Source organism: Myxocyprinus asiaticus, chromosome 16 (genome assembly GCF_019703515.2).
Source record: "Myxocyprinus asiaticus isolate MX2 ecotype Aquarium Trade chromosome 16, UBuf_Myxa_2, whole genome shotgun sequence".
Classification (NCBI taxonomy): domain Eukaryota; kingdom Metazoa; phylum Chordata; class Actinopteri; order Cypriniformes; family Catostomidae; genus Myxocyprinus; species Myxocyprinus asiaticus.
The window spans coordinates 46,335,035-46,349,994 of NC_059359.1; the positions used below are offsets into that span (position 1 = coordinate 46,335,035).

Here is a 14,960-nt window from a genome sequence, read left to right on the forward strand (position 1 = left end):
AGTTTTGAATGAATAAATAACTTCCAATCGGGCGGTCACATACAGTCTAGTCGCACAAGTTAAAATATTTCAACGAAGCTCAAATCAGATCCGAAAATGTCACATCCGGAAATGGTCGCAACCCCACGCAGTGACTCTCCACTGGAAATGAACGACTTCCGGTCTATCGTCTGTCCTTTGTCGGATGCAGTGCAGTGTCCTGGATTTTTTGTGAAAGTCAAAAATATTGACAATTGCTTTTTCAGACAATTTTAAATAAACATCAATATTTTTTCTGGGGTTGGGAAATTTAGCACGTTAAGTTCTGCGATTAATGGTTAACTGTTTAACGTGTAAAAAAATAAATCATGCAATTAATGCAGTATCCGTTTTTTTTTTTTTTTTTCACTAAACTCCACTAATGTTTTCCATCAGTTCTTGTGGCTAAAACTGGCATATATTCATTTCCAGGCAGTACACACTCGACCTGACTGCACATTCAAGAACAGTGTGGAGCAGTGCATGCCTATTCATTATGTGTGACGCATGTCCCAGGCAAAATAAATCTGATTTACTTTACGGAGAATGGAGACTTCACCCGCAAGTGGTGAGCCAGGTGTAGGAGAGATACAGGCAAACTGCATCTGAACCAGTGTCAAACTGTGCACAAGAGACTGAAAGGCAGCCAGAGAAATGAATCATTTTGAGATTTACAACTTCAGCAAATGAAACGTTAGCATTCAATTAGCTTTATATCTGTATGTATAGAGTCTAATAATGCATTGGCAAATAAAACCTGCCCATTTTATCCTACTATTAAAAAACTCCACTGGAAAATGTCAGAAGATTTTGCCAGAACCCCATCCACAATTTGTTTTTGTTTTTTAAATTAAATTTTTATTATTATTTTATATTAAAGTAAATTATGATTTTTGCAAGTTCTTTGAGACATAAAATAGAGTTCAATTTAATCATAAATATATTTAATATTTGTTTTAATGTACCATGTACCACGATTAATCACGATTGTGCAAGTATTAATTAAAACACATTATTTGATTCACAACCCTATTTTTTTCTATGAATCATATTTAGACAAGTTTCATCTTTAAAGACAATAGATATGATATAATGTCAGATGCTCTTATTTGATTGTAACAAGATAATAATTTTTTCAATAAGAGTCTTATTTGCTATTCAACATTAAGGACTTAGTACAGTACTAGTGAAAGGAATATTTTTTATGATACATAAAAAAACATTTCAGGTGTATTATATTTATAAATATCTATTTTTAATGTAAAAGGCAGTAAAAACATGATATCACATCAACTGCCAATTCTCAATATTATCAAGTATATCAAACTATTCCAAAATGGATCACACTTTCATAGGTTTGCTTATTAATTGATAACAATAATTAACTGATTAAATTACAAGCAAATGACAGCATTACAGTGATTTGACCACAAGTGAGTGCTAACCTTAGACATGACACACAGAATTTAAAAAACATAATAATTTTATAAAAGAACCCAATGCTCAATAAATAGTTCATTTTAATAATCAGAATAAAACATTTATTACACCAAATACTGTAGTTAATTAGTGTAACTGTATGCCGGTTGCCAAGCAATTTGCTGCATTAATATAGAATTCAACTGATGTGCAATCACAGGTGTGTGTGTCTCAGCTTTTGTACAACAGATATTTCAACTCTGAGTAGACTGTAAATTCTATATGGATGAGCCTCACCCGAAGCCGTTGTAAAGTGCACACCTGTAACCGCACAGTATATATAGGTAGCAATTTGCTTCGTTGGCTGAATAAATAATTATTCTGAATATAAATACTAATAATGTAACTACATATTGAACATTAGAGTCTTTTATTATATTGCTGTTGCCACTGTTTTATAAAACTTTCATATTGTGCCTAATTATTTACAATCACTGTTACGCACAGCCTTTCATGGCTTTATTTCACTAGACTGTGACTCATCCAATCAGAATGTTGAGCCGGAAATATCTATTTTATAAAGTTGTGTAGGCCACAACCGAATCACAAATTCGATAAAAACATGAGATTCAACCAAATTCTGATTTCAAAACACTCTCGCCTGCTGTAACTGCTCAAATATTAAGGTCATCCTACATAACATAAATGACAGAAACTACCGGCTAGATAACTCTTAAACTTCACTATCTAGCTGGTATAGTTTTAAATCAGTTTGTATGAGCTGATGAGAGCTGCTCTTACAAAACTATTTGAGCTGGTCTGTTGTAAGAGTCCCGCAGGCATAGTAAAGTCTGGGCTTTAATATTAACCCTATCATAGGGTTAAAGCGCTATTAGACTGCCTCTGTCTGCAGCACAACAGCTCAATAAAAAGCTAGATTGCTCTTGAAAGCAGATGAGATAGGATGATTGCATCGGGTCTGGGATGATTGTCTGAAGGATCTTGGCTTTATCTAGTCTAAAGTCTCACCCACGGCAAACCCATCTGCTCTCTCTATTCATCTGTGTTTCACCGCACGTCTTTCACTGCCTCAACCTGAGCACTACACACAATGAGAAAGCACTACTTATACAGAACATTAAACAGGCCGTTCACCTTAAAATTAAAATTCTGTCATATTTTGTGGAACATAAAAAGAGATACAGTGGCCCCCATAAATGCCAGACAAACATTTTTGAATGACAATGCGTTAGATAACAAAATACCAAACCAAGTGTCATTTATGTTAAATGGATATTAAATCTGGCTATAATGTAAGTTGAGGGTTTTTTTGAGACACAAATTGTCATAATTTACCATTTGAGGCTGTTTTTAGGGACTTAAAGACTGTAAAAACCCTTGCTTATTGTAACAGTGCTTACTAATTACCTGTGGGTTTGCTGTCGTATCCACTATAGTTTTCAACTGCCCCATTCTTCAATAGCAGCTTCTTTGCAAAGCTGCATTACACTGTTACAGATTCATAAATCTGCTCTGAAATGTTACGTTCAAACTGCTGAGATTTGACTGAAATGATCAGCGTTCTTGTTAAAAAAAATACTCTTTAGCCTCTTGTTTTTTAACATTGGGATTCATCAACAGGATCTGCAGAGCAGCAGGTGCTACACACAGACAGAAACAGCACAAGTTTTGACAGACTGTACCACATTTTACTTCTATTTTTAGTTCTTATGACTTCCGAAAGTGGCAGAAGTTTTTGCAGCAGATTCAAAAATGTACAGACTGGGGAGGAAGTGTGTTTTCAAAGTACAATTTATATCAAAATATCAAGGAGGATTTCAAATTTTAAAAATAAGAACCCTTTAACCTGGGGGTCAATGTTTTTGACATCCAACGCAGACTCTCAGCCAACCCAAGAACCACCTAATATACACATTTCTTGGTAACACTACAGAATTACTTTCATTAAAAATATTAACATACAATATTACATTATGGTAAACTATCATTTCCTCAATTAACTACCTTTAACTCCACAAATGATATTCTGATATTTTCATTTATTTATTTACATTTGTTTTATGATGGTTTACCACTTGATACACGTAAACAAAGATGACTTAAAAGTTTACTCTTTTGAGTAATTTAGGGCCCTATGAAACCCATTTTATTTACTTTTTCCCAATTGTGTTTTATTTTTTTCCCAAATGGTGGGTCAAATACAGTGCTGCACAGCAGAGCATCACAGTTTTAATGAATGCATTGATGAAAACGTTTATTCAGTACAACAGCATTCTTGCTTAAATATATTGTAATTATTATAATTATTAATATTACTATTATTTATTACTACATTAAATATTAAGTTTTACTACACAATAGTAGTACATTTCTGTCTGAGCTTTTATTTTGACGGAAAGCTGAATGAAACTATTTGAGTTTGTATGTTTTTGATGACAGCTTCAAACCTCCAGATAAGCAGTTCATTACATGGCTTAAATGTGCTTATTAAACCGCATAAAATATATAGTATGCATGTACAGTGTGCTTCAAGCTTAATGTGTGCTCTGCTCTCTATAGTCTACTACAAATACAGAGTGCATGTGATGCTTATCCTTACGATGAGGTGTTCTCAGTGTATGAGGGGTCAGCTTAACACACACCCTTTGAAGCGTGCAGCACATTCAGACTGTACATTTAATGAAATCTCAGCCTTTTGTGGTTTAATCATCACATTAGAACATATCAGGATTTTAATTTGATAAATTGAGCATTAATACATTAATTTCTCCCAAATGTGTCAATTTCCATGACATTCCGCATTTAATAGATCATTCCGCAATTCTGTCTGTGTTTTCTGCATCGCGGAAATCATATGGCCCTAGTCATTGATAAATAAGCTTGTCCGAGTTGATAAAAATTAGAAATCTTAAAGGTGCTGTAAGCGATTTCAGCCATTCTACTCCCACAAGACTGAGCCGTTAGATTAGCCACACCCCCTCTTTCCAAAACCCCCAAAATACCAAATGAGCTTTATTGAAAGCAGAAATGGTTGTTAAAAGCAACAGCTGCAAAACAGCGCCCTCAACTGACAACTGTTATGAACAACATGGCATAAAAATGCATTATGCCTCAATAATTCGCTTCAACTACAATACTATGAAAACACGCAAAATGATTGACAGGCAGAAAGCGTCATTGACCGTGGACATATTTAGAGTCTAGAGCTGTCACAGAGACAGGTGAAATATCTTACAACACTTATATCAGTAATATCTCTCAGGGAGTTGGAACATTTTTTACATACCTTTCCATGAAAAAAATTGCTTACAGCATCTTTAAAGGTGCAATATGTAACAATTTTCAAGTAATATTCACCTTTTTTTTTGCCAATGTGTGAACGGCTTGTAACGCAACTTAAAAAATGATCCCTTCCCGGACTTCCTAGGTTGCCTATTAAAGCCTGTAGACAGATTTTCATGTGAAGGGAGCGGGTCGCTTTTGCCGGGAAAATCCAAAGGATGTGACGTTTATGTGCGCTCCCAAGAGCCTTGCCTCAGACAGTAATAGCTTCTCTTCCACGTCAACAGACAGTCTGCAACACTAGGTAACGTTATCTTAGATATGGAATCCAGCAAATGTCCAGCTCCCAGCACAACACTGACTCCTACACAAACTCAGAGTAAGCCAAACTAAAAATCTAGTTTAAAGTTCCAATCTGTCAAGTTCGTAGAACTTTAAAACAATGATGGCACATTTTACCAATTTTTTTTTAAATAATTTTAAAAATGTCAAGTGGTGTTACCATCAAGTAAAAGGTACTGAAATACTTGCACTTTAAATAAACGTGTTTGTACTTAATCATTCCTTTCAAAAGGCTCAAAAACATTTATTTAATTTTTTTATAAACTTGACTTTGATTTGGCGGATAAAAGTTTTTTACTATATTATATATATATATATATATATATATATATATATATATATATATATATATATATATATAAACTATGCCAACATTTCTTATCAAGAATTTCTGCTCTTAATTATACTTTTATTTTTTTTTACTGTCTTTATTTTTTTATTTGGTGTACTGTTACACCACTTTGAATTTAAGCGCCAGAAAAAATGATACAATGACATTAAACTCAGAAACTGAAAACATGTTCATAAAAGTCAAAGTGCATTCAAGTATTTTTTATTTATTTATTTATTTTTTTTTTATTGTGGCTTTAAATGTAGTTTTTATAACTTTGTAGATCCAGACAAAATATGACCCATAAATAATTGCTATTAAATCTGAAATTTGAACAAATTAACCTAATTTAGATATATAGAATATTTAAAATATGTTGCCCATTCTTGAAATTGATGCTGGACAGTTTGTGTAAGGCAAAACCCACCAGTGTGACACATTTGTGTGCAAAGACAGCAAGAGACAGAGCTGAATGAACACAGGCTCAAGTTCCTGCAAGTGAGACAGTTCAGTTTCAGACAGGTCATTAGCAACAGGGCTGATCCAATCACACACATCTCTCTTTAGTGACAGTGTTAATTATGCAATGTGTTTGTTTTAATTGCCATCTAAAGCTTACAGCTGCATAAGTGTCTCTATTCTGTAAATGGTCTGCACACTGTCCTAATAACATCATGCAAACACACTGGACATTTGACCAGTTGAGTTCATGTTGAGAACTTTCCTAACTTGCAACTTACAAACTTTTCAGTCGTCAGAAAAGAATTTCTCCACAAACATCAGTACATAACAGGATTGGATTGGGTGTGAAATTACCCAGGCTTGTAGGTGCAAAGCTTGCTTATTTTCTATTAAACTGTAAAAACCATCAGTAATATGCTGACATAAGAGAGATGTGATGTATAATTGCTCATTTCTCTGAGCTGCAGGTCAAACTGCCAGTCTTACAGGGTTGTTTGTCTAACCACTAGCAATGATGGATGGAGTGTTTAGGAAAGTCATTATTTTGGCATCTTTAAACATTTTAAATCTACTTGACAACAACTGCTGTATGACTGAAATGATGGATTCAACCAAATACATTAGGCAATATTGCTCAGTCCTCATGAAGACATTTTCCAATCCACAACAAAAAAACAAAAACAAAAACAAAAAGTACGGCTTGGAAACATCATAATGCTTTCTTTTTATTTTAGTCTTTAAAACCGTGGCAAGAGATCTTAGATATCCTAAAATAAAAGCCCGTATTTCTGTTTTGGGTCTCCCTGAAAATAAAGAGGAATGAAAGAACAAGAAATTATCAAGGAGAGGCAGATGCTATTTAGCTGTGATCTTCACTTTTCAAGTCAATAATAACATTAAACGACAGCGCTCGCTTTCATCTTCATATGCTGCTGCTGGTGGACTGAACTGCTTCAGAAACTGTAGGTTCAAATGCTCAAAGCCTTTTCAAACATCCATGTTAATTTTTCAGGTAAACTGTAGACCAGAACTAACATAAAAAGCCAGCATTTCTGTTTCTATTGTTGGGCCTCATGTGTCATGGGACACAAAGGCAGGCCTACACACAGTCATAAAGCCTGACTAAAGCCTGTAGGAACACTCAAAGCCTGAACGGTGCCAAAAGCAAACAAAAGGAGCCCAAACAGACTACAGATCCCATGAAGCCTTGCTCACTTTACACCTATGTGTGAAATTCTGAAGGATCGAACTCTCAACTCCTATTGGATGAAACGCACGACAGAACGCGTCTGTCAACCATGATGTCATCGAGAGTATAAAACCCGGAGATTCCTCCTAAGCTTTGCTTCCAGCGACAGTATGTGCCTCGTCTAGTTGCAACTCTGCTGCTCCCAGGTGTAGCCTCGCTGCCCAGGAAGTGAAAAAACCTGAACTTTGGCCATAAGATCTCCTTCTTGCTGGATGAGCTGAGATTTCTCCATGTTCCACCGAGCACGCTAACGGATCTGAAGGAGACTGCTGAGCAATCCGCGTCTCACCCATTTGCCTGCAGAAGTGAAGAAAGAAGATTTCTCTTCCCTCTTCAACCGAGAAATCTTCCAAGAATCAGCCACCGTACCGCCCGCCGACAGAACAAGGAAACAGCCTCCCATCATCACCCGAGCCTCGAGGAACCGAGTCGGAGTCAAATGACAGACGAACACACATTCTACCCGCGTCCTCACGCGACTCAAGTAAGAGGTTTACTTCTTTGCAGAGATAGATTATTATAGTGTGTTATTCTTGGGTATCAATGTTATTGCTTGTACAGTTTATGGACCGCCGAGTCTGCTCATTGCTGCTAATAATACTCAAGGGATTATTGGAATTTACTGTTGCCACGAATGAGATTTGCTGTGTTGTCGTCCAACCACATTGGTCTGTTTGTGAATTTCCGCCATCGCGGGTGAGACCGGCACACTGACTTTATCCATTAAAGAACCAACGACCATGGCGAACGGATTACGAGCCGTTCACCGCATCTCTGAGTAATAACATAACGGTCGCCTTCTCTCCCACGATCGCTAAAACTGGCTTCAGTGCCGTCACTCTGTTCTCTCTCTCTCTCTCTCTCGGACTAACCGCACACACACACGACCCCTCACAAACTTATCCACACACACATTTGGCGAACAGCGGAGACACACATTAAATGGGCAGACGCCATTAACCAGACTCTTGCCGCCCACATTCTCTGGCCAGAAACCTCGTGTGACATACTCATGCCCGCTATTTTGTGCACTCCTCTCCTCACACACACACACACACACACACACACACACACACACACACACACCCATCCTCCTCTCATGTATAATAGGCCTATTTGTTACCATATCTAATCATGTTACTGTTTAGTTTGTAGTTGGAAGTCAGAGGTTTATCGACTGCATTGTATTGATTATTAATTGATATTACTGCATCAATAAACTTTGCTATACTTTAAAGAGAAGTGTTTTGGTTTGTTTTGCATACACCTGTGTCAAAGGCTGGCAGGGGATGTCAGTGCTCGGATTCAAGCCTTCATTGTTTACCTTTTGAATGTCGATGTTCTCCGGAAGTCGACATTCCTAAGAGAACAATCCTATATTGAGACTGTTATACTGTCTGGTTATTAGTCCCTGATTCCAGGGTGGTGCCCCAGCTATATTAATCCTTATTAATATTCTATTGAATTTGATAATTGATGGTTATCTTTGATGGTTGATGATTTGAAGGATCAATAAGCTAATGTTGATTTTAATCAATGTTCTATTGATTTTAATAATAATTATCTTTGATAATTACTATTGCTAATAACCAAACCCGCTCCTGAACGAAGCCCCAACACTATATTATCCTGATCTTTGAAATAATAACAGTTCAATGTACTGTGCAAGCATACTATAATATTCAGAATTCAAAAGGTCCAATCCCAGTCCATAAAGACAACTTACTGAAACTAAGCTGGAAAAAATAAATAAATAAATAAAAGACCATGAGCTTAACAAATGATTGGATTTACTGCCCTGCAGCCTGTTTCAAAATGATGATATTATAGGTTATATTTTTAACAGGAGAAATTCTTGCAAAACAGAATAAGATATTTTATTAATTCTTTATTTTGTTTTTAATAAATCTCACTAATTACAACAAAACTACATTCAGTAACTGTTAAGTCTCACAATCCTTATGTACAACACTACATAACAGTAAATATTTTTGGTTCATTATGAGTGGGGCATGTTGAAATGAATGACTTGCGGTTTAGTCTGTTACTCACTAAAATGTTTTGCAATGTACATTCAAAAGAACAGGCTCATAAGAGTCATTAGTTTGGGAATCAGACTACACAAATTGTGCTGTATGTTTCGCACTGTAGATTCAAAAGAACCAGCTCATTAGAGTAATTTGTTCGGGAATCAGACTACACTAGTTACGCATTGTTTCGCACTGTTCATTCAAAAGAACCAGCTCATAAGAGTAATTTGTTCAGTAATCAGACTACACTGGCTGTGCTGTATGTTTTGCACAGTAGATTCAAAAGAACCGGTTCATAAGAATCATTCGTCCAGGAATCAGACAACGTTGGTTATGCTGTATGTTTTGCACTGTATATTCAAAGAACCGGCTGGTAAGAGTCATTTGCTCAGGAATCGGACTACACTGGCTGTGCTGTGTTTTGCACTGTAGATTCAAAAGAACCGGCTCAGAAAAGTAATTTGCTCGGGAATCAGACTACAGTGGTCATGCTGTATGTTTGAATCACTGTACATTCAAAAGAACTGGCTCGTAAGGGTCATTAGTTCAGGAGTGAGAATACACAGGTTGCACTGTATGTTTCACACTGTAGATTCCAAAGAACTGGCTCATTAGATTTATTTATTTGGGAATCGGACTACACTGGTCACACTGTACAGTTTGTTTGGCACTGTAGATTCAAAAGAAACGACTCATAAAAGTTATTCATTTAGGACTCGGACTACACTGCTTGTGCTATTTGTTTTGCACCATAGATTTACATTTACATTTAGTCAATCAGCAGACGCTTTTATCCAAAGCGACGTGCAAATGAGGAACATAGCAAGCAATTTGTCATACAAAGTTCATCAACATCTACAGTGTTGTACTGCCAAGCTCTCAATGTGCCTTGAGTAGTATAGGTGCTAGCACAGAAGAAAGAGATAGAAAAGTACATACTGTGTGTGTGTGTGTATATATATATATATATATATATATTTTTTTTTTTGTGTGTGTGTGTGTGTGTACAGTAAGTGCAAGTTAAGTTCAATAGTAAGTTCAATTAGTGTGGGTTGGTTAAGTGCTCGTGGAACAGATGTGTTTTCAGCTGGTTCTTGAATGTTGAAAAGGTAACAGCAGATCATGTGAAGGTTGGAAGTTCGTTCCACCACAGTGGAACAGAGAAAGTGAACGATCGTGAAATAGACTTTGAGCGTCTTTGTGATGGGACCACCAAGCGTCGCTCGTTCATAGACTGCAGAGAGCGAGTTGGAGCATAGACCTGAAGAAGTGATTTGAAGTAAGAGGGTGTGGTTCCATTGGCTGTCCTGAAGGCCAGAGTCAACACCTTGAATTTGATGTGGGCAGCTACAGGTAGCCTTGTGGAGTGAAATCAAGAGTGGGGTGACATGAGTCCTTTTTGGCTGATTGAAGACCAGACACGGTGCTGCATTCTGGATCATCTGCAGTAGCATAATTGTGTTAGTTGGGAGGCCAGCCAACAGAGCATTGCGGTAGTCCAGTCTTGAAATGACCAGAGCTTGGACCAGGAGCTGTGCAGAATATTCAGACAGAAAAGGTCTGATTTTCCTGATGTTGTAGAGCACGAATCTGCAAGACCGGGTTGGTTGATGAGATGTGGGCGGTAAAAATTAAGCTGCTCATCTACCACCACTCCCAGGTTTTCAGTTGTTCTGGTAGGTGTTAGTGTAGTTGAACCAAGATGAATAGCGAGGTTGTGGTCAACAGATGGGTTGGCTTGGATCACGAGGAGTTCTGTCTTGGCAAGGTTGAGTTGAAGGGGGCGTTTCTTCATCCAAACCGAAATGTCCGAGAGGCAGGCAGATATACGAGCTGAGACGGTAGGGACATCAGGCTGGAATGACAGGTAGAGCTACATGACATCTGCGTAGCAGTGGTAGGAAAAGCCATGTGCCTCAATAATTGGTCTGAGTGATGTTGTGTACATTGAGAAGAGGAGGGGTCCAAGCACTGATATTGTGTGTTGTGGACACCTCTCCTCTCCAGGAGACCTTGAAAGATCTGCCAATGAGGTATGACTCAACCCATCCAAGCGCAGTTCCTGTGATGCCCAAGTCAGAGAGTGTGGACAGGAGAATCTTGTGGTTCAGTGTCGAAAGCAGCAGACAAGTCAAGGAGGATTCACAAGAACTGGCTAAATTAAGAACCACAAGGATCCCATTTTAACCAAAGTATTTCAGTTTGAATTTAACAGTTTGAGCGGCACAATTCAGCACAGCTTGTTTTGCGAATAAAGCACAATAGAAGCTGTTTTTGAAGAGCAGTGTAAACTATATTAGACCCAACAGCAAACCTGCAGCCCATCAGTAAGCACTGGTGCCCCTTTTTTAATGTGAAAAAAAGCAGCAAATCATGAAGGCAGTCATTTACAGTACACAAAGGAGTCTTGAAGGTACAGTAACAAAAACGGTTCACGTTTAATTCTTATGTCTATTTTTGAGCAAAAAACATTACTGGACCTCAGGGAAAAATAAAATGTGAAAGTGCAGAATGAGTACCATTACATTTACAGCCTCAATGGAAACATACTATAGTTAGAAATCTACTGGAAACTAGTAATAGTTTACCTTAATTGAGATCAGCAAACAATGAAAGACCTAGAAACTGTCATTGCTGATATAATAAAAAAGAAAATAAGAAAAAGAATTCTTCCTAAGGCTGATATAACATCCTCAAACGTCCATGACAGGCATGAAAGAGCATGAAATACAAGCATTCATGGCATTGTGCGTGAACTCAACTGTGCTATCAGTGCCACACAATGCCGGATACCACCACATATTCGTATGCCAAGCTGGTTGTAACCTAGTTCACATCTCAAGGTTGTGACAGAAATGCCCATTACAGCTTCTATTTTCACATCTGAGAATCCTATTCTGAGAGTGCCGCTCTGGACTTGTCTCTCCATTCAGTCACAGATATTGACCGTCAAGACTCAAAAGGTTCCTCTGAATTATTCATACTGTCTTGGACACCCTCGCTCCCTCCTAAACATTTTCATATAAAAGGTGGCTCTGAGCTTTTTTTCGGTGCTGTATTTGGGACACGGTCACGTCTGTACCACCTGAACCCCAAACACACACGGCCGCTGAATGTACCACCTCTATTGCTTTCCTGCGTGGCTTTACCTGTACACAGCTGTCAGTGATGCTTTGAGTAACATGCAGTATTTTTCTGCCTCTGTGACAACATTACTGACACCTGCAATCTTCATCAAGTATCCCGATAGAAAAGTTGTTGAAGCACTAAAATATTTATTCATAATTAATCTCATGACTTTTTTGTGTCAATCTTATATCCTGAAATTTATTTGAATTCGCCTCTAAATAAACATGGGGTGTTCAACTATGGACACATCTGGCACATTGTGGTGTTTCTTCAAACATACTTTTCAGTTGTTTTTATTTTTTATTATTTGTCTACTGACAATGTCCAACAGTAGATATAAATGCATCACAGGAGAAATCTGTGGTTTTGTGTCATTTTTTTGAAGCATCATCAACATTTCCACCACATCACAAATTATGTATTATGTTTGACAGCATTCTGAGACGGAGATTGTCACATGTTTTATTGCACGTTGTATAACAAAATGAAAATGAATTCAAATAAATTATTTTTAACCAAAAAATAAAAAACTGGGACATAAAAGTGCCCATAGTGTAAAAAACATCCATACAGGAGGCTAGTTGTCACAAGGGTAATATCTCAGTGACTGTAAGGTTTTCAGTCAAAAGTCCAGTTACACACATTTGTGTTGGCAAACATTAATACATTTTTCATTTATGCATTTTGGCAGATGCTTTAATCCAAAGCAGCTTACAGTGCCATGTTGATAGATAGACAGACAGACAGATATACACACATATATATACAGTACTGTGCAAAAGTCTTAGGCACATAAGATGCTTCACAAAAACATTTGTCTTAAGATGGTTATTTATATCTTCAGCTTTAGTGTGTCAATAGGAAATATACATTTTAGACTCCCAAACATTCATTCTGCAAATAGAATAGAATAGAAGAACAGGGAGCCCTGCAACAGATGGCATCGACCCCACAAAACCCCCCCACTGAACATCGAGTCAGTCTGGGATACATGAAGAGACAGAAGCAGTTGAGACAGCCTAAATAGATAGAAGAACTGTGGCGAATTCTCCAAGTAGCTTGAATCATCCTATCTGCCAACAACCAAGAAAAACTGTGTCCATGTGTACCTAGGAGAATTGGTGCCGTTTTAAAGGCAAAGGTGGTCACACCGAATATTGATTTAGCTTTTTTTAATGTTTACTGGACTTTATATGACATTAATTGATAAATGAAAACATCCTCACTATGCAACATTTTTCACAAGTACCTAAAAATTTTTGCACAGTACTGTATATATATATATATATATATATATATTATTTTATTTTTTTCAGTTTGTGTGTTACCAGGGAATCGAACCCATGATCTTAGCTAGCACCATCCTCTACCAGTTTAGCTACCAGATCACCTAGTTCAAAACTGTTTAAATTAGAATCATTTTGTGAATTCAGCCCCCCAAACTGAAATTAAAATGTCATATTTTTTAAATAGCTATTGGGTAAACAAAATAATATGGTATAAAACCATAAAGCAGATTATTATAGTTCATCATTTTAATATCTGCTATACTGCACTTCCCCTGAGAGATCCCACTCAACACATTATAGTTTTTATTCTTTAAGTTAAATAGATTTATGTATGAGACTCTTAGCCTAGTCTTTAATCTAATTAAGTTTCATGAAGTCTTAAAGGAATAGTACACCTAAAAATGAAAAATCTCTCATCATTTACTCATCCTCATGCATTCCAGATGTGTATGACTTTCTTTCATGATGAAAATATCATGACTAGAGCATGACTAGAATGTCGGCGAACAACTATGTAAAATCTTTGTGAAACACTAAACAAACTGGTGCATTTGTGGGCTGCCGCCCGCAATTTTTCACACTCAAATTTAAAAGCTCACCATTCATACATATTGTGTACTAAATGCAAAAAAATGTTTCTAATATTTTTTTGTTGCCCTAACTTTGTAAACATGTAATTCTGGCTCTGTTCACTCTGCCTCACTTTGAAAAGTCTCATTTTATTCCACTAGGTGGCAGAAAGCACTAGAAAAAAAGATCTTTTTCTCTCTACCACATTCCATCACAATATACAGATCTGAAATGTAGGTGGTGCTCTAGAGCATTTTAGCCCTCACAGATGTGCTCGTCCATAGACATTCAGTCTAATTTTCAGTTCAAGCACCAGCCCTGTTGTTTCATTGAATATCTCGGCCTCTGAGTGGACTAGAAGCTTACTCTAGGTGTCATTAGAAAGCTGAGATCCTCCTCTTTGCAATGTTGATAACATAATGATTAGTGCCCAACCGAGATATAGCCTTTCACCGATATATCTGTCTCGGCGTACATGTTTACCTATATGCGCAGATATGAAAACTTCATTTCAGAACATATAATGCAGAAAACAATGCTTTAGAATTGGTGTCATAGTGTAGTTTGTCCAGCAGAACGCGCGCTCTGACTCCATTGTTTACAGAGCTGACTCTGAGCTGATGGTGGCTCTGCAGACAGGGCGGAGTGAAACGGTGCAGATTTGAGCATTCTCAATTGACTTTTACTAACAGTACTGATGCTTAAACTATTTATTGTATTTTTATTTATTCTTTATTTTCTCAGTGTTCATTTCTAGAATTTGCTGACAATGTATAATAATAACGTCAAATATTCTTTGATAAAAATATTTAAGAAAG

At 37.0% G+C, this 14,960-nt stretch overlaps 1 protein-coding gene across 1 annotated transcript in view; it reads right to left on the reverse strand.

Moving 5' to 3' along the window:
* Nucleotides 1-14,960, reverse strand: part of ascc3 (activating signal cointegrator 1 complex subunit 3) — a 295,431-nt gene that overhangs the window by 230,686 nt on the left and 49,785 nt on the right. The window lies entirely within an intron of this gene.